We start from the raw sequence: 21,440 nt of genomic DNA, 5'->3' as shown, positions 1-21,440 counted from the left end.
GTATCTGAAGAAGTGTGCATGTACACGAAAGCTCATACCAATGACAAACTTAGTTGGTCTCTAAGGTGCTGCTGGAAGGAATTTTTTATTTTGTTACGTCAGACCAACACGGCTACCTACCTGTAACTAGGGATGTATGAGTCTATCAGTTTCAGTTACACTCTATTTCTCATTTTCCAGTCTTACAGTTCTCCACATTTACCTGCAATAGTTCTAGTTACAGGTAGCTAGCCGTGTTGGTCTGACGTAGTCGAAACAAAATAAAAAAAATCCTTCCAACAGTACCTTAAAGACCAACTTAGTTTTTTATTTTGGTATGAGCTTTCGTTGTGCATGCTAATAATAATAATAATGTAAATTTCTCTGCATTTTAGTGGGCATTTCTCTGGACAGGCACATTTTTGCTAGTGACTTTTCCCGATATAGTGCATTTTTGTATGTTATTTTCAATAATATAGGCATTTTAATGCATCTTTTGCTCAATTTACACCTTTTGTGCACTGGTGGGAGAACTGCATTTCAAAATTCAAAGAGGTGCAAACTATGATGGATTTTGCTGTGTCTTGGTTTGCATCCTGTTTTTGGGAAGAGCGAATTAGGTAGTTGGTGCGTGAACCAAAATAATTTTCTCCTCCATCCCCAATGGCAATCCTAGGCAGGCTTACTTAGAAGTAAATCCCACTGTGTTCAAGTGATGTTTATTGCCAGGTAAATATGCACAGAACCGCAGTCTCAGTCCTCTAGCAAGCTACAACTTTGACCTTCCAGTTTTAAAAAGCACTGCTCACAACTTTCGAGAGCTTTCAGAGTTCTTGCACTAAGCATGCAAATATTATTGTGCACACACACACCCCACACACATCTGATATATGTGCTTAATTTTAAACACAAAGGAACTAAACAGAATAAGACCCTAAATTTATTTTAACAAGTTTGTTTGCTTGTTTTAGATCTATATTGGTTAGAACGAGAGCTGGCTATAGGGGATTGCCAAGAAGAGCAGAGCCCCGATTCTTCAAAATCCCGCTGCAAATCCATTAGACAAGGCATTTGTGAATGCAGACAACAAAATGTGCATTGTCAAAAACTATTTGTATTTTTGTTTTCCATACCCCTCCCACCCCATGGCTACAGGTCACCAACAATTTACCGACTGATGTTAATGGGAACGACAACATCCATCAAAACAAAAAGAGAGCAGCCAGCCTCCCTCTACCCTGTGATCAACAGAATGAAATCTGTTGATATCAGCACTGAACCATCAGCTTGCCTCCATCCCTTAGCAGAAGGTAGCCCAAGGCAAAGTCAGCATGTAACAATAATTTGGATTTTTAAAATTTATTTTAAAAACCAGATCTTGCCCCATTCGTTTATGCTCCATGGGATATTCCATCTTGGCACAAACTTGGCAGCTGCAAAACAAAATAGCATATTGATTTTTTATATATATAGGGGGAAAACATGCCTTGGAGATAGACACATGTGGATAGATTCACTGACAGGCAGATGTCACCCAAAACACCTCTCATTTGCAGCCTGGCATCACCAGCTAAAACTGCCCAGAGCCAATTGATAAGTGGAGGGCTGGAGAATGCCTGCTTATCAGTACGAAGCTGTACAGTATGGGTAATTCAGGGATGACTGTTCAGGAATAGAAGCGTTTACTGCATCACATTATTAACTCCCTGTACTAGCATAAATAAAGTATAGCAAGGGGAAGTCAGCTGGTGACTTGCAACAGTGGCAAGGCAAAAAGAAAAAGAAATGCATGAAATCTTGGCATTTATGTTGCAGAATAAGAGTCTGCAAGCTACTAAATCATGAATTTCTATATATTCTCTATATTAGCAGGATTAAAGGAAACCAAACCAAGAGTATATTATTTCTGGATATTCTTATCTTCTGTACGGGGCGCTCTCATTCTGCATTTGTAGCTGCTTCCAGTTGCATGACTAATCTTGATTTAGTAACCACTTGGGACTTGGCTTTAAGCTGCTTTTGTCTCATAGAAGTCAATACTGTGCTGTTGCAACATTGCTGCCCTTTATCGTTTTTATAGCGTGCAAAGCTTTGCGTAGGACTGAGAATGTTTGCTAAATGGAAAGCTTGCAATCCAAAGCCTCATATACAAGAGCTAGCAGTTGTAACACTGATAAAAATAATACCATTCATGTTGCACATTCTACTTGAGGTGCTCTATGGTTACTTGGGCACAGATTGAAGGGGCTGCAGAGGGAATGACTTGCGTCTACCTGCAGGAGTCAGAGATGGGATGGGTAAGGCTATGAGCCAATGATGCCAGAACGGTGCAAAATTAGGAGCTGCCAGCTGTGTGCTAAGGGGAGCAGTGGGTGAGGGATATTGCAACATTATCACTGCGCAAAGTGACCCTTTCCCCTCGCATGTGGTGAGCCTTTTGGTCTGATATGCTTCTGGCCTGTGACATTTGTGGAATGCCACAGGCCACATTCACACAATACATTTAAAGAGCTGCGATACCACTCTGAACACTCATGGATTTCCCCAAAGAATTATGGGAGCTGTCTTTTTATAAAGGTGTTGAGAATTATTAGGAGGCCCCAATATTCTTCTCGCAGAGCTACTTTCCCCAGAGTCCCCTGTGAATAGGGATTGCTTGTTAAACCACACTGTGAATTGTAGCTCTGGGATTTTCCTAACAACTTTCAGCACCCGAATCAAACTACAGCTCCCAGAATTCTTTGGGGGAAGCCATGACTGTTGAAAGTGGTATCATAGAGCTTTAAATGTAAGGTGTGAATGTGGTCACAGGCTCTTATGAGCAGCCTCACACCCTCTCAAGTGTCAATAATTTGATACCCCTGTGCATAACTTACCCAGAATAGGGAAAGAAGGGTTTTTCCAAGGCCTGTTGACACCCACGGTTTTCATTGCGTGAGTGGGAGAGAAGGAACTGGCCCATTGGTCTCAACTGCTCTCTTGCATCATCACGACCAATTCCACAGCCCTTTGCTTGTTGCCAGGTATTTTCCTGCAACAGGAAGCCTTCTCTTCTAATAGAGGCGCCCTGTGTGATTTAGAACCCTCAACTAGGGCCAGGGCCTTTTCAGTACTGGCCCCAACTTGGTGGAACGCTCTCTCACAGGAGACCAGGCCCCTGAGTGATTTGACATCTTTCCGCAGGGCCTGCAAGATGGAGCTGTTCCGCTTGGCCTTTGGGCTGGACTCAGTCTGACCCCTATGTTCTCCTCCCTTATGGTTTTGATTTGGGCTACTTTAAAATGAGGCTGCATTTAAAAACTTTAAATTTAAACTGTATTTTAACCCGTATTTTAATTAATCGTTTTTCTTTCACGTCTTATTGTAATTTTATTGGTGTCAGCCGCCCTGAGCCCGGTTTTGACTGGGGAGGGCGGGGTATAAATAAGATATTATTATTATTATTATTATTATTATTATTATTATTATTATTACTCAGCAACTGACATAACTGTTGAACATTCAGAAGCTGGTGAAAGGCCTTCCTAGATACCATGGTCACTTGGGCCTCCAGTGGCAAAGATGAATCTATTTAGATGGATCCTTTAGAGGCACTGCAAGCATGTACAGAATATATACCTGGCTTTATCTCCCAGATTTGGGGACCACTCACCCACAGAGCCAGAATTCAAGCTCAGCTGTGCATCCCAAGCTATACCAGTGGCTGAGCAAACGCTCTGTCCATATGCTTCCTCCTGAGCAGTGTTGAATGACTTTTCAGCCAAGCCTGCAAAATTAAACCACTCTATCAGATGCATGCCTGGTGTTTCCTAAGCAGAATTAGCTTTTAAGTGAAGCATCATTAACTGAAGTGTATTTAATTTAGGAAGCCCACACAGAGGTGCAGTGGTGGGCTACGTCCAAAGGCACAGTGGAGCATCTTTTTTCAATGGGAACGGGCATACTTCAGGACCCCCCACAAGCCATTTCTGCAGGAGAAAAGGATCCAGAGCATTGTTTTCCTCCCACAGATCCTTGGACTTGTAGCCTCAGTCCCTTTTGGGAAAAGATGCACCACGAGACCCAGAGAGCCCATGTCTCCTCTGACTCCAATGTCCTCTGCTCCAAGGCAAGTTTCTGGACAGAAGTGGTTCCCCCGTACTGGGTGCTGAACAGAGAACGGTGCCGGGTATGCACTTGCCAGGCTATGGGAAGGAGGTATAAAGGGTCTGACAGGGTCCTAGTCCTCCCTCCTCCTTCCCAAAGCCTAGTTAGCTCTTGTCCTGCTTTGGGAAGGAGACTGGAGGGTTCTAGGACCCTGCTGGAACCCTTGTACCTCCTACTCAGCACTGCACTAGGGCTGGCGAGGGAAGCCGAATTCTGGCCTAGTTAAGGGTGCCATCGTAACAAAGTTTCTGGGCCTAGGTAAGGGGTGGGGAGCATAAGGTGCAGTGCCCAGCTGTGGCCCTCTAGGCATCCCTATCTGGTACTTGGGGAGAGGGATGTAAGAGAATTCTCATAAAACTGAAAACGGGAATGAAAACTGCCCATATTCATGTATTTGTCCCCTGTCCAGAGCAGAAATCAATCCAGCAAATACGATTGGAATTGTTTAATGCTCTGTACAGTTTTATTTTTATTTATGCCACTTAGAAATGCTGATGATTAACCTCAGTAGAAATGCCTCAAACCAATAAAATACAGTGGTGACTCGACTTACGAATTTAATCCGTCCTGAAGGCACCTTCGTAGGTCGAAAAATTCGTAGGTCAAAAAGCACCATTGGAAACGTGATTTCCCATAGGAATGCATCAAAAACGGAAAAAAATCGTAAGTCGAAGCAACCCCATCTAAAAATTCGTAAGTCGGAAAAAACCCTATCTAAAACCGCCATGGTTTCCGTTCAGATGTTGAGAAATTCGTAAGCGTGCCGCCATTTGCCCCATTCGTAAGTTGAAAAATTCGGTTGTTGAGTCGTTTGTAAGTCGAGGTACCACTGTAATATATAAATGTTTGCAGACTGAGCTGCCGTTAAAAACAGAAGAGCAGCGTCTGCAGAAAAAGTTGGCAATCTCCATTGCAGCCCTTCTAAGGATCTCCATCTGTCTCTTTGCTCCCCCTGGGAACAAAGTTACTTCTTGGGTAGGGGGGAGGAGGCCCTGGGAAAATAGTGATGTCACATTCTGTTGTGTCCTGACACTTACTGCAAATCTAAAAATATTAATCAGAACTGGGGTCTTGGTAAGAGGAACATATGGTTATCTGAGCATCTTCATTAATCCTATACCCTTTCAATAAAGGATCTTGTGGGGTCATTTAGATCTCCAGAGGCTTGAAAGGGAAAAGGTACCGGCTGCCTTTATTTTAGAAATGCTTGGCGTGGGCTTAGTGGGGGTCAATGCTTTGACGTTCCTCCCTTTATCTTGACACAGAAGAGTCTGCTCGAATTGCCAATAACACAGAAGACCGCGTATTTGCTTTTTGTCCAGAGCTTCTCTCTCTCTCTCTCTCTCTCTCTCTCTCTCTCTCTCTCTCTCTCTCTCTCTCTCTCTCTCTCTCTCTCTCTCTCTCTCTCTCTCTCATTGTTTTGGCCCTTTCCTTGCTTGTTTGTTTGCATTTGTGAATGACAGAGGGGTCTTTTTCTTGGGGTGGGTGGGGGTGGGGAAGGGAGTGGGCACGAGAGCAGATATTTTCCCTCATCAAAACTGCCCTTTTCTTTGGCTTCTCTCCCCCCCCCCTTCAGCTTCCCAGCTGGCGCGCCTGGCACTGTGACATGCTATGTCACAATGCATCAGTCACATTGTTCTACATGACATCACAGATCAGGAGGGGATGTGACTGATGAAAGGTGATCATGTCACCTCACAATACAAGGCCTCAGCTGGGGAATTCGGAACAAATTCTCAGAGCCATTGCTAAAGAGGACACAGATTGGGGCAGGGAGGAGGGGGGAAGGAGGAGGGTGCGATCTCTGCTCCCCCTCCGCCCACGAGCCTTCCTCCCTTGTTTTTACATTTTTGAGAGTTTTGTCAGCTCTTCCTGCCCAGATTAGATTTGGTTCAAGTGTTTTCAATCTTCCGCTGAAGGACTGGATGACTTGTAAGCGCTGCCCTCCACCACGGCATGGATTTTATCCTGTGGGCAAATGGATTCATTCTAACCTGATGCGCCTCAGCCTTGCGTCTCCAGCTCTGTCTTGGCTCATCGCAACTACTGGATCGTGTGCTTTCCCCTCATAGAGCCTGGCAAAGGAGTCAAACAAAGCAAGCTGGTACCCAACAATTACCTGGAGCCCAGCGAGACCTTCCGCTGCTGCTAAAGCATCAACATGCAGCGCATTTCGATTGCATGAATTTCAGAAATAAAATTGTTCATTGTAGCACAGCCCCGCCCGACTGCAGCCTGTCGCTTTAAGATTTACCCAGTTTCTCTGTTCCTCCATCGTGCATAAGCAGCTGGAGGAGGAACATAGGCAGAGAGGAAAGAACTGAGTGGAGGGTTGCCCTGTTTGCAGCTCCATCCTACCCATAAAATTAAGTCTAGAAGGAGAGACTGGGGTGCTGTTAGCAAGTTCTAGGAATCCTTTGTTGTGGTATTTTGAGGGTCGATCTGTGTGTTTGTTTTGGCACAGGGTGAGAGCCATGGGTGGTGGATGGAGCCATGGATGGTGCTTCTGGTCCTTTTCCAGGGCCTTCTCGGTGGTGGTGCCTACCCTGTGGAACGCCCTCCCAAAAGATGTCAAAAAGGAAAACAACTACCAGACTTTTAGAAGACATCTGAAGGCAGCCCTGTTCAGGGAGGCTTTTAATGTTTAATAGATTATTGTGTTTTATTCTTTTGTTGGAAGCCGCCCAGAGTGGCTGGGGAGACCCGGCCAGATGGGCGGGGTATAAATAATAATAATAATAATAATAATAATAATAATAATATATTATTATTATTATTATTATTATTATTATTATTATTATTATTTTCACCCCCATCACAGCCCCATGCAGTAAGTTAGGCAGCAGGTTCAAGGATAGAGAGGATCTGAGCCCATGCCTCCTTTGGCCATGTTCAAACTCTAGCCCATTATATTACATGGGCTCTCGGTGTTGCCCTAGAGTGGTTGTTCTGAAACTCCCCACCCCCTCTACCACTTGAAAATTGCTGAGTGTTTTGGTGGACCATAGAATAATAGAATCACAGGCTCTACGGAAGAAATTCTCAAGGGTCATCTTGTCCAATCCTCTGCATGGCAGGGCCACTTCCTGATTTTTCTGCTGGTTGCTTAGCAATTGTAAAGTGCCATGCTGTTTAAAAAGGAAAAGAAAAGAAGAAATCAAGTTCTTAATACAATAAAACACAGTAAGAAAGAAAAAGAAACAACAAAATGCAATTACAGTAATACCTCTGCGAATGTCCGCCTCGTCTAGCACCCGTTCCGGCAAACGCCTGCAGCAAACCCAGAAGTACCAGAATGGGTTACTTTCGGGTTTGCCGCTTGCGCATGTGCAGAAGTGCTAAATCACGCTTCGCGCATGCGCAAACGCGGCACTTTGCCCTGTGTTTCGGCTAGCGGCCGGGGCTCTGGAACGGATCCTGGTCACGAAACAAGGTATGAGTGTAAAATCAATATGAAGGATATGCCGGTTGTGTTTGATGCTTGGTGTAATATTTGTCAGCAGGAGTCTTAGGTCAGATTCAGCATTCATCTTGCTTCTATATTTGGATTGTGTATCAAGCAGAATCAAGGACAACTTCGACTTTGAACAACTCTCTTTGTCCTGTATATACGCCTTCTTAGCTTGTCAGCTTCTTCTCGCTCGCAACCTTCCCCCAATCTTGCCACCAGCTTCAGCTGTATTCCTCTTAGGAAGGCAGAGTGTCCTCCCCCTTGTCATTTCTTGCCTGTCCAACTCACCTTCTGGGTGCACTATCCAGTTCTATGAATGACTGAGCAGCCACTGTGCCTGCTGTTCCTCACACATGCCGAAACACGCTGTAACACACACACACACACACACACACACACACACACACTGATGCTGCTCTGCAGTTGCTGCTGTGGACCACCTGAATGGAGCTCACAGACTATTGGTGGTCTACAAACCACACTTTGGGAACCCCTGCTGTAAATCAGAGTTGGCCAATGCGGTGCCGTCCAGATGTTCTGAACGCCAATTCCTATCACCTCTGACCAGTGGCCACATTGGCTGGGACGGGGTACCACATTGGCTCTCCCTGCCCTACTTAGAGATAAACATAGCTCAGATAAAAGTCCTGCTGCCAATGTTCTGGCATTCAGCATAGTTGCTTAACCGTGTTTTACAGTACACAAGGAAAACCCCTTAGAACGTGTTTCCCGGTCACATCATTTCCGATCCATTATCTGCTTCCCTCTGTTGCGATGTCAGACTCTGCCTCTCAGCTGTACGCTTGCCAGGAATCTGCTAAACGCTCTTGCTTTTACCAAATCCCGGACTTAATGGAATGAGCCAGCAAACCATCTCTTTCCAGCCTTTGCATTTCCTCCCGCCTCTGCCCTGCTGCCGTAATGATGTTTTATTATCACCATGCCTGAGCCTGTGTGATGGAGAGTGACAATCTATGATCGCTTTCTCCTTGCAGCATCTTCCACCGAGGATTCCCCAGAGTGCTGTAGGAAAAGCTGGGATTGCACTCCCGTCCTGCGCTTTCACTCCACTTGCGATTTGCTAAGGGTCAGCCGACATGTCGGGGAAGATGAATCCTTTAACCCCTTCCAACGTCCTTCTTGCGGACTGGAGGGCGAGAACGTGGGCGGGTTTCGACGCTTTGCCCTCCAGCTTCCCTCCCCTCCATCTCTTTCCTCCGCGGCTTCTGTTTTTCTGCTCGACTGCATTTGCCGCCTTCCTACTGCCCCTGGGGGAATTGCCCTCTTATTACCACAATTACAATCTGTACACATTTCATTAAACTAATATTGCTTCGCACAGGCTTTCTCTGCTGAAGCACACAGCTGGAGGCCCATTCCTTTTCCTCAGCTTAAACACTTTGACAGGTTAAGAAAGCTATTATGGCTGAATAACAGGTGTTGCAAAACAATGTGCATTTGATGTTTAAATGAGAGAGCTTCTTTATTGACTGCCTTTATTGCAGCTAAGACTCTCCTTTTTCAAGATGACTGGATTTTTATTGGTTTTACTGCTTTTTAAAGTGTATTCTGTTGTTTCAGAATGGGTCCGGAGTGACTCTCCACTGTTATTTGTTATTCCGATGGCTCTTTTTTATTTTTTACTTTTTGCTGTGCTAGCCAGGTGAGGTTTACCAGCATAGAGAGGAGGTTTTATTTAGCCTCTGACTCGTGTTGGCTCAAAGCACTTCCTGTTCAAGCACTGTTCCCCAATGGGTAATGAACGATGCCGGCCCCATTAGTTTTCTGCTGCTTATTATTTCTAACCAGATCTGATTCACTTCCAACCTCCCTAGAGTGACTTATGTCTATATATGTAGATTTATAGGCATGCCGTGCTAAAGATGTCGTGGGGCACGTGATCTATGTCACCACAGTGCAAGGAGGAGGCTGATGACTCGGAAAGATCCAGGGATAGTTATGCCACTGATAAATAGATGGTGTAGCAGAGAAGTAAGTTTAGGAAAGCTGGTTTCTATCTGTGAAAAGAAGACGGAGGTAGAATATGTTGAGTATTTTTTTAAATATTCAGCTGGAATATTAAATTCAGGATCTGAGCAGCATAGTTCAAGAAGAACACTGGGGAAAACGTTGATTTTCTTTTAAGTATGGTAATATTGCTAATGAAAGACCCACCATCATTACAGCGGGATGGCATGTTTTCTGTTGCACCATCCTGGTACAGTACTGGTAATTTTTCCTCCTTTGTCAGTATTGGCGTACCATCAGTCATAACCAAGGGCAGAACTATCTTTCCTGTTTAGCAAAAAACCACCCATACTTATGTCAATATTTTCTTATTCAGAGTTGAAGTGAACTTAAGGGAGGTGAATTTGTGGTATATAAGGCTGACAATGGGTATGTTCTATCTCCATTGGCATGCTCCCAACTCTACAATTCTATGATTCCACCATTTGTTGGGAATAGCAGATTTTGCTTATAGGCTTCCTGTGGGCATCTGGTTGGCCACTGTGAGTGCTCAGCTAGGTGGGCCCTTGGCCTGATCCAGAAGGGCTCTTATATTCATAGGGAAGGAATATATGGAACTTGTGTGCTTTGCACGCTGAGATATTACCCACATTGGTTGAGCAGTTCCTTTCGGTGAATGTATTTATTACGTTTCTACACTGCTCTTCATCCGAGGCTCACTGGGCGGTTTACAATATAAAAACACAAAAATACATAGCATAGTAACAAACAAAAACAACAACCCACCAAATGACTCAATTTAAAAGACCACAGATTGTTTAATTAGTCAAAGGCCTGGGAGAAGAGGAATGTATTTGCCTGGCACTTAAAGATATGGAACGAAGGCACCAGGCAAACTTCCCTGGGGCAAGCATTCCACAAATGGGGAGCCACCACAGAAAATGCCCGTTCTTGTGTTGCCGCCCTCCAGACTTCTTGCAAAGAAGGAACACAAAGAAGGACCTCAGATGATGATCGCAGGGTCCTGGGCAGTTCATATGGGTGGAGGCAGTCTTTGTGTTACAGCAGTCCTGAGCCATTTAAGGCTTTACAGGTCAAAATCAGCACTTAGAAATGGGTCTGGAAACTAATTGGCAGGCAGTGCAGTCAAGACCAGGATCGGTGTAATATGCTCAAACCGTCTTGCCCTGGTGAGCAAACTGGCCACTGAGTTCTGCACCAGCTGAAGTTTCTGAACTGTCTTCAGGGGCAACCCCATGTAACCCCATGCATTGCAGTAATCTAACCCAGAGGTTACCTGACAACAGACCACAGAAGTTAGGCTATCCCTGTCCAGGTAGGAGTGTAGCTGGGCCACCAGCCAAAGCTGATGGAAGGCACTCTGTGCCACCTTGGCCACCTGATCTTCGAGCAGCAGCAAAGGGAGCCACATGTGGAGGCCACATGCCTGTGGTGGGTGGGGCCAGAGGGAAAAGCAGGCAGGGCAATGAATGTGGATTTTACCTTTGTATAGCAAGATAGCTTCTACACACTCATAAACTCTTCTAGGGGGAGGGTGTGAGGGTGTGTAGCCTGGGGGATCAAGGATCTCAAGCTCAGGGGCTGAGGGTCAGACATGAGGGCAATATTCAGCCCCTGAGCTTGAGATCCCTGATCTAGGGTGAGGGTGTGGTCTAGGAAGCACATTGATAGATGGGCCTGGTGAGTTGGATTTGAATCACAGTCTGGCGGGTCCCCATCCCCAGAGTAGACAATACCAGACAAGACAGCCAAATATTCTGACCTAGGAAAGTACACTTTTCTGTTTGTGTGCTCTTTCTGTCCCCCCCCCCCCCGGCGCTATTTGAAAATTCAATTTCTTTTTCTTTTCTCAATGGGCTTTTCCTTCTGTCACCTTTCCCTCAGTCACTGTCTTCCTTGAGATCTGGAAATCTATCTTCTTGAAGGCACTCATGCTTTGCAGTATAGCAAGGCCTGGTAATGGTGGTCATTACCGCTTCTTCGTTTACTTTTTTCCATCCATTTTCTGCCTGTCATTTCCTTTCTTGGCTCCTTGTCCCCCTCCTGCCACCGTGGCACATCTCATCAGAACCTGTCACACCCTAGCAGGAGGTCTTCTTCACTAAGATGATGGATAGGGCATAAGGCGAATGATACATTTCTCTATGCTTGCTGCCTTTGTGGGCTTTTGTTCCCAGGAAGTCAGAAGAAGTAGTTGTGGATGACCCTAATATAATTCCTTGGTCAGGAGGGATGACTTCTATAATGTCACTTGCAGAAGAAAATCAAGCAGTGATCTTTGCATGGGAGGATTAGTGGAGAGAAGAGGGATTGGCTAAATTGTGCCATTTCAGCAAAGTGGATGCCATAAATTGGAAGAAGCAAGCTGGTTTCCCAGATGGTGAATGCCCGTAAAGTGGTCTGGGTATGAGGGCTGAATTCATTGTGTCCAAGAGAACAGAAAGGAGGGCAATCTAGAAAAGCCTGAGGTCAACATTCCATATTATTGTATATTCTGCATAAAGGTTAAGTCCAGTTGCAAACAACTCTGGGGTTGCGGTCTCATCTTACTTTATAGGCCGAGGGAGCATGACTAAGTCACTTCTGGCAAAACTAGAGCAGCACACGGAAACACAGTTTACCTACCCGCCGGAGGTACCTATTTATCTACTTGCACTTTGATGTGCTTTCGGACTGCTAGGTTGGCAGGAGCTGGGGGCAAGTAATGGGAGCTCACCCCATCACAGGGATTCGAACTGCCGACCTTCCAATCAGCAAGCCCTAGGCTCAGTGTGGTTTAGACCACAGCGCCACCCGCCATTCCATATTATTGTATATTCTGCATATACCTTCCAATTCCACTTATTAGTTGGGGTCCAGGAGCTGGTATTATGTTCAGCAGTGGAGGTGATTGTCAGTCTGACAGCAGACAATTTTGGGGAAGGGTGATGATTGCTGGATCCAGAATTCCAAAATACAGTGGTACCTCAGATTAGAGACGCTTCAGGTTACAGACGCTTCAGGTTACAGACTCCGCTAACCCAGAAATAGTACCTCGGGTTAAGAAGTTTGCTTCAGGATGAGAACAGAAATTGTGTGGCAGCAGTGCGGCGGCAGCAGAGGGCCCCATTAGCTAAAGTGGTACCTCAGGTTAAGAACAGTTTCAGGTTAAGAACGGACCTCCAGAACGAATTAAGTTCTTAACCCGAGGTACCACTGTACTGGAAACTTTCATATTATTGTTACGTTTTCTGCAATGTGTAAAATGCTTCCACTGTGGCATTTATTTGTTCAAGTGTCCTTGCTCTCCAAAGAGTTTTCATATATCTAATCCCAATATGAGAAAAGACACAAGTTTGAAGAAGTTGAACATTTTGATACAATGCAGAATAGTTGTTGGCTGTTTTCAAATTAGAGGAAAGGGCAGAGTTTAAAATTGAAATCTCATATTGACCGTGTTGGCACTACAGCTAGGTCACTATCCATATTTATTTTAAATTACAAACTGAATAGGGAAACAAAGCTGGAACAATGAAGGAAGGGATTGTATGTTTGTGTTAGCGAGAGAGGAATGGGGTGGGGGCGGCGGCCGGGGGGGGGGATAAAGGGCCTGTTTTACAGGAACCTTGACAGACACAAAATAACACAAATAAAGGTTAGGTTACTGCTTCAGGTATGCTTTCTCAGTCAATTATTAGCCAGACCAATCAGCATAAGCCAATTAAGCCTCCTCCATAGAAATTAATAGATTGATCTTGGTAGGCTTTCTACAAGGTAGAGTTCCATAATGAGGAGGCAACAACTGAAAAGGCCCTGCATTCTCATCTCACTTCAGAAAATGAAAAGGATCACATTGAATAAGATGTCCTTGAAATACCTTAAAGCAGGAGTGGAGAAACTACAGATATTGCTGGACTCTATTCCCATCAGCCCCAGCCAGCCAAGTTTCCCATCCCTGACTTAAAACATGTGGCATATAGTGTATTCCTTAGGACAAGTAAATTTGGCTTTCAAAATCTGATTCTTTGAATTGTGTCATGTTCTCTAACCTTGATCCCCTCTCAAATTCTGAGAAAAACATGGAAGGGGGCTCAGTGATAGAGCATCTGCTTTGCAGGTGGATGTTCCCAGTTTCAATCCTAGGATTATCCAAATATGGCTGGAAGAAGTCTCTGTCTGAAATCAAGGAGAGACAGTCTTCCTAGAGGCAGGAGACCACTGAATACCAATTGCTATAGGGTGGATGGAAGGAGACAACAGCAGGAGAGGACTATATCCTCCCTGCTATACTGTTTAGAGAAGTTTTTAATGTTTTATTGCAGGGGTGGCCAACTCCCATGAGACTGCGATCTCACATTTAAAAACTGGCAGTGATCTACCCCCTTTTTTGGGGTTTAGGTCAAAGTTGTTGAGTTTTTTCAGGGAGGAGGTAAAATGTTGAGCTTTTTTTTAGGGGAGCCACAGTTGTACAGCTTAGAATCATAGAATTGGAAGAGACCACAAGGGCCATCCAGTCCAACCCCCTGCCGAGCAGGAAACACCATTAAAGCATTCTTGACATATGCCTGTCAAGCCTCTGCTTAAAGACCTCCAAAGAAGGAGACGCCACCACACTCCTTGGCAGCAAATTACACTGCCGAACAGCTCTTACTGTCAGGAAGTTCTTCCTAATGTTTAGGTGGAATCTTCTTTCTTGTAGTTTGAATCCATTGCTCCGTGTCCGCTTCTCTGGAGCAGCAGAAAACAACCTTTCTCCCTCCTCTATATGACATCCTTTTATATATTTGAACATGGCTATCATATCACCCCTTAACCTTCTCTTCTCCAGGCTAAACATACCCAGCTCCCTAAGCTGTTCCTCATAAGGCATTGTTTCCAGGCCTTTGACCATTTTGGTTGCCCTCCTCTGGACACATTCCAGCTTGTCAGTATCCTTCTTGAACTGCGGTGCCCAGAACTGGACACAGTACTCCAGGTGAGGTCTGACCAGAGCAGAATACAGTGGTACTATTACTTCCCTTGATCTAGATCCTTTACTCCTATTGATGGGGAGCTTCTTTGGGGGGAGCCAATGATCTACCAGTGATCCACTGCAGACACCCACTGACCTACCGGTAGATCACGATCTACCTGTTGGACATGCCTGTTTTATTGTATTTTGTTGGAAGCCGCCCAGAGTGGTTGGGGAAACCCAACCAGATGGGTGGGGTATGAATGAATGAATGAATGAAATCGGTTACCTAAAATAATCTGTCTGAAGGTTGGACTAGCTAGAATAATCCAGCAAGGCTCTTTTTATTCTCTGAAAAAGTGATATTGTTGCTAATGGTCCTTCTTGAGCCTGTGCGCACAACAAACCATATGGCTAACCAGCATTAAAAATGTTGCCCTGATAGAAAAGAAAACCCACCGAGCGAGATTGCATGTCCCATTAAGAAGAGTGGTGGGGAGAGAATGTCATAGGAAGCCCTTGCAGATAAGACCTAGTGATACAGAAGTACGTTTGTGAAAAACCATCTCTGTGTCAAAGTGCAAGAGAAAAGCCCCAGGCCCTGTGCTGCTTTACGGTCGCTGGGAGACAGAGTGCCCCAGTGACAAATTACGTATGATAGATTTGTCAGGAAATTAAAATGCCAAGTAGTGGACATCAAAGTTGCTATCAAAGGGATCTCCCGTCCGGCGGGAATATTACCACGAGTGAAGTGGGGGGGGGAGAGAAAACTTGCAATGATATATAATTTTAATTGGACTCTGTCATGACAGGTTGACCAGATGCCAATAATCATCCAGGGGGGAGAAATAATATGAAGAGAAAGTGAGATAATGACTGTATATCTTGCCGTTTCTCTTAGACTGACTGTGACAGGTTTTAATCTTTTTTAGAATGTCTTTTTTTGCCCTCAACTTTCATTTATTTTTTTAAAGGAGATGTGTCAGCACCGTGGCCTTGTATAGAAATGTCTCTTGTGCTGTAATGAGGACTGGCTATCATGAGGTCAGAGGGGAAGACATTCCTCTTGTTCCCCTGAAAGAAATATGCCCCACTCTGCTCAAAGCCTTCACTACAACAAGCAGATGGAGGAAATGTTGAGGACTGGAGGAGAAAGTATGTCCTTTAAAAATCAAAGTGTTACGCCGCTTGCTGGGTTCTTTATATACTGCTTTGTGGCCCAATCTTTTTGATATTCTGGTTCTAAGCTGCATCTCTCATCTCACCCTCATTCCTCTACTGAGGAGGTGGAGCAAACCCATGCCAGGTATAAGCTCAAAGAGTTCCCTTCCCAATACTCGACCTTATTGACTTCCCACACCTCTAGTTGTGTCCCAATGTGAATTACTGATGTGTTCTAGTTATGTGCTAATGCGTATGGATCATAGCATCAGAAACTGTTATGTGGATGCATTTTCTCCTATGATCGCTTGTACAGTAAATGCTGTACAGACCTTTCTTCTTCAGTGTTGCCCCTTTTCAAGCCCTTGGCTATGATCCTTTTCTTTTCTTTCAGAAGAGAGTGCTAAATGTCAGTGTCTCACAAGACAATAACTGTCAGAACACACATGTGACCGACGTCCTGCTTTCTCATGCATAATTACACAGACTTTAATTGGGGTTTGTTAAGCTCCTTGATCAGCTATGTGATTCCCCAAGAACAATTAAGAGACGGATCCTCAGCTGATGAAAAAAGTTGGCTGGAACAGAGAAATGTGCAGGCTCTGTGATACTTTACACCCAGCTGCCCCACCTCGGCCCACTTGCATTTGACTTAAATTAACTTCAAATTATTTCTGTTTGGATAATTTCTGCAGGCTTCCCGCCTCATTTTTAACTGAGCTTCTTTCCATAAGGTGCAAAATACATCCATCGAAGGGAAAGGAGTCACAATAATTGCTTGGCGCTATTGAAATGATAGGTTTGCAAAAATAAAATATAAAACCTCTGTCTTTAGCATGGTGCATTTTTGTGTCAGAAGAGAAGTAGAATAAAGAAACCGAATATGAGCAATTACCATAAGCATGTTCTCTCTTCCACTCAGTAGTAAATGCATGTAGGTTATCCTCAATAGCTGCCAGCCCTCTTGTCAGCCCAATTATTTTAAAACAATGGTTTCATTTGGAATAGATGGCGCCACGCAAATGATTGTCCCTTGTCAGTGACACATTCAATTAAAACAACACAGAATAGGAGTTTGGGGGCCTACTGTGCCTTGTCCAATCATATCAGTCAACAAAGAACAACCTTGGAGACTCGAGCATGTCTTGGAACGACTGTCAGGTGGTTTGAACATGTTGCGCCTTCCCAGGGTTCCGCTGCGTCTTCATTTCCTGTGTCTTTTCCAGCCAATGACAGGCAGCGTCTCCACAGTGCTCAAGTTTGCTCTTGCCAAGAAGGCTTATGGCTGTGGAATAAGATGGCAGCTGTCACAGAGTACTGACAGTTGGTTGGAGCTCAGGGTGGCAAGCTGAACTGGACTTGTAGCAGTTGGGTTAGCCGGTGAGGTATGGCCGCCATTACTGGCCGGCAGATGTCACTTTCCATGCTGGCAGTTCCTGCACTTGACAGACATCTAGTACTGCTGCACAGCCAGCTGGATCTTTAAACACACTCTTTGCATCCCCTCCGAAAGGCTTATATGCCTTGTACCCTCACAAAGGGAATAGGTAGCAGCTAGTTCAGCTGAAATAAGAGAGGAGGGAAGGGGGGGAATCCCTGGACGAATGTTACTTCTTATTGCCCTTATTTTCTGTTGGTTCTATAAGAAATGGTAGTAGATGCAGGAAGCTCTTGAAAGTAAAAGTTTACTAGCACGAAAAATGAGGGAGGGAGAGAGAGATGGAACATTGGCCCCTGTTCGGCTTTATGGAGAACCAAAGGATGGGTGAGAGCATAGCTGTCAAGTTTTCCCTTTTCTTGTGAGGAATCCTATTCAGCATAAGGGAATTTCCCTTAAAAAAAGGGAGAACTTGACAGCTATGGGTGAGAGGTTTGTTCACTTTGCATCTTATTACATCTTAATACATCTATATACCACTTAATTATTTGCATTTCTATATGGTGCGCATAGAAAACAATCTAGAGAGAATGGGACAATAAAACAATAAATGGTTATCATAAAGTGAAATACTACCTTAAAATGCCTGCTGGAGGAAAAAAGACTTAGTCATGCAGCTGATGTTCAGCAGGGAAGGTGCCTGTCTAATCTCAGCTGGTTCGCTTTCTGCTTGAGGACTTCTCATTTTAACATTCCCTCCCCTTAAAGGTTCCACAACATCCCAATCTGGAAGTCATGGCAATCAAGCTGATAGGTATGATCGATGCTGACTTTTTTGGGACTCAACCAAAGATTTTAGGATAGAAACAACAACAACAACAACAACAACAACAACAACAACAACAACAACAACATTATTTATACCCCACCCATCTGGCTGAGTTCCCCCAGCCATTCTGGGCAGCTTACAACATTTTTAGGCAACACAATAAAAACATCAATCCTTAAAAACCTCCCTAAACAGGGCTGCCTTCAGAAATTACATGAAAGGTTGTTTTTGCAAGAGAGGAGTTGAAAAAATAGTGTCCAATTGAGGCTATTCATTTGCTTCTTATTTTACATGTTTCAATTAATAAACAAAATAAACCAAAGACAAAGAGCATGAAGAAATACTGCTGCAGCAGGTTGAAAACAGCAAAAGGTTGGACATTCTCGTTAAACTCGCTCCAAAACGTTACAAAGAATACCAATTTTTCCAGCAACCTGTTGGGCTAATTCATATGTATTCTTTTGTAATAAGATAGCTTAATCATAGTTACTATGGGCCAAGTTTTCTGAGTCCATTCAGATATAGTGCTTCCTCTCCCCGCAATTTTTAGCTATTACCTGTATGACCTTAGCAGCAGTTATTAAGCAAACTTCATTTCTTGACCATTTTCCAGAATCACACACACACTTTAATACTATTTCATCTTGACTATGTAGCGAGAGAGGAAAAAAAGGGGTGGAGGTCTATAAAGCCCTATGAAGTTCTTGCTCCTCCACCTCTCCAGAAAGATTCCTGATCAAACTTCCCTGAAATATGCATTGGCACCCCTGTTAATATGTCAAAAACAAGTCAACTATTACCCCACCAGGCAGGCCCAAAGTGTTGCTATGATGAGCGTACCTGTAGCCATTCTGTTGTTTTCCATTCCTCACCCTGAGAAGTCACTTTCATGTCTGAATTCTGGGTACTTTGGCACCTGTAAAGTAGCAGCCACACTGGCAGGGACTGAAGAATAATTGGACAAAGCATCATTTTGAATCGAAAGCAAAAAAGCTTTTCAGGTGTTTGCTGTTTCACCATACATATATATGCTTGTTCCTTTTGGCACTGCAAGGAACAAATTGCAACAGGGGAAATGCTTAATATTATTTAATGGCATAAAAGGACAACAGGGGCAAGCATCTGTTGTGTACCAAGGGTTGTCCAAGTCTACTTTTATCTCCCTCTTTACTTCCATCTGCTCTTCTCTTTTTCTCTGTGCATCTTATTGTCATCTCTCTGTATGCCCCTTTCTGCCTCTGCCATGTAAATAGGACTTTGAAGTAAACGATAGATTTTCAGAATGTGACACTTTGGGGAATAATTTTCACACTCATTTCCTATGGTCTTGGTTTGCTGAATGAGTGCTGCACAGGTCATAATGGAAAGATAATGATAAATGCACTTATCTGGAAAGGTGCTAGAAGACCCTTGGTCATTTTTGCTGCAACAGACTAATGTGTTGACACCTTTCAGAAAAGCAAACCCAAGCATTTTAAGGGAATCTCCAGGTCAGAGCGAGGATTTGCACTAGCAGTGCCGTCTCCTCCTTCCCTACAGGGAGCAGAAGTGAGACAACAGCTGCATTATGGTTGCATTCATAAGGCAGTTTATTCCATTTCCCCAATTTTCTCCTAACGGAGTTTCCATATTATATCAGAGCTTTCGCTTGATGTAAAAGCCACTTCTGGAAATCTAGCAGAATCTAATAGATTCTGACACTCCTTTCCATGTTAATTGGTTCAAGAAATAATCTGCTTGCAATCCTATCAATTCAGAAAACTGCAGCAGTAAAGTATGAAATTTAGGGTGGTATACTGGCATAAAGTTCTTTCTTGCCACTTTCCTGGGGGGAATTATGGGGGAGCACAGATGAGTAGGCTGGTGACATTTATTGCTGTGTCACACCATGTCCACTGGTATGAATGAAATTTAGTGTGACAACTTGGGTAAGTTGGGTAAGCCTTAGCCTTGGCTGGAGGGGAGGTGGCACTGTGGTCTAAACCACTGAGCCTCTTGGGCTTGCCAATCAGAAGGTCGGTGGTTCGAATCCATATGACGGTGCTGAGCTCCTGTTGCTCTTTCCCAGCTTTTGCCAACCTAGCAGTTCAAAAGCATACTAGTGCAAGTAGATAAATAGCTAGCACTTTGGCGGGAAGGTAAACGGCATTTCTGTGCACTCTGGTTTCCATCATGGTTGACCCAGAAGCGGTTTATTCATGCTGGCCACATGAACCGGAAAGCTGCCTGTGGACAAACGGGCCTGAAAAGCGAGATGAGCACTGCAACCCCATAGTGACCTTTGACTGGACTTAACCATCCAGGCGTCCTTTACCGTTGTTGTTTTTTTGGTAGCCTCTGCTTTCCACTCCTTGGTTAAGGGTGTCCTGTTAAAGGGATCTGGGAGGAGTGGCTTCTTTCTGAAACTCAGATGGGGGCTAGGGCCATAGCAGTCCTGCAACAGGGACCCCTCAGGGGGTACCCCTATTTGATGCAGGTCATAGGGCCCCTCAAGTATGTGGTTTACCCTTAGATGTTTCTTGTTATTTCATTTATTATTGTTATTATGGAAGTCACTTTGAGACACTTTGATGTAAAAGGCGACTAAGAACAACAATAGGCTGTTTTCAGATGGGGCCGGACTACAGGTCCATAATGCAACTGGTATTGCAGTGTGAAAGTAGAAAATGGGAGAAAAGTGCTTTCATCTATTCATGCCCCCTCCATAGTACTGCCTGAAGGATATCACTTCAGCCTACTGCAGGGATGAGGAAACAGTGGTCCTCCAGCTGTTACTGGGCTACAACTCTCATCATTCCTGACCATTGGCCATGTTGGATAGCACTGATGGAAGTTGGAGTCCAACAACATCTGGAGGACCACAGGTTTCCCATCCTTGTTGTCAACTGAGTCCTGCTCATATTAGAAAGTAATATCGTGTTCCCCCTAAAATAAGACGTAGTCATAAAATAAGCTGTAGCAGGATTTTAAAGCAATATAAGCCATACCCCGAAAATAAGACATAGCGACAGGCGTGCAAGTAGGAGCCAGCGGGACCCAGCAGCAGCAATGCTGGCCACGGCAGGAGGAGGCAGGCGCCCGGAACCGGCTGCTGCTGCACCTACAAAGTGCAAAGGAGAATGCAGAGCGCCCTGAACCAACGGAACCCAGCAGCAGCGCTGTCCTTGTTCCCCGCTGCTGCCCGGCTGGGCTCCGGTTGTCTCTGCCTGGCCTCCTTCGCGGCCCCCAGGGGTGAGCAGCGGCCTCGCCTCTGCCTGGCCCAAGCAGTGGGAGGTGGGAGGAGGGCCCTTTCCCAAAAAGGAATGCCCTGCAGCATCACGTGACAACGTGCAGCCCGAGCCTCTGTCGAAGGCGGAAGTTCGTGTTGCACCCTGCCTCGGCGGCGATAAGGGGAGGGTCTCTGGGTTGGCTGGGCACAGGAGTTGGCCATGGCAGCCCTGGGAGAGCGCGGGTGGCGCTGTGCACGCTCCTGGCTCTGGCCACGCTCCCCAGGCACGTAGCCGGCGAAAATGTATGCGACACTCACGATCCCTCCCAGTCCATTCCCGTGGCACTCGCGCTCCCTCTCCCTCCACTG

This window comes from Zootoca vivipara, chromosome 9, assembly GCF_963506605.1.
Source record: "Zootoca vivipara chromosome 9, rZooViv1.1, whole genome shotgun sequence".
Taxonomy (NCBI): domain Eukaryota; kingdom Metazoa; phylum Chordata; class Lepidosauria; order Squamata; family Lacertidae; genus Zootoca; species Zootoca vivipara.
Note: the sequence above shows the minus strand (reverse complement) of the source record.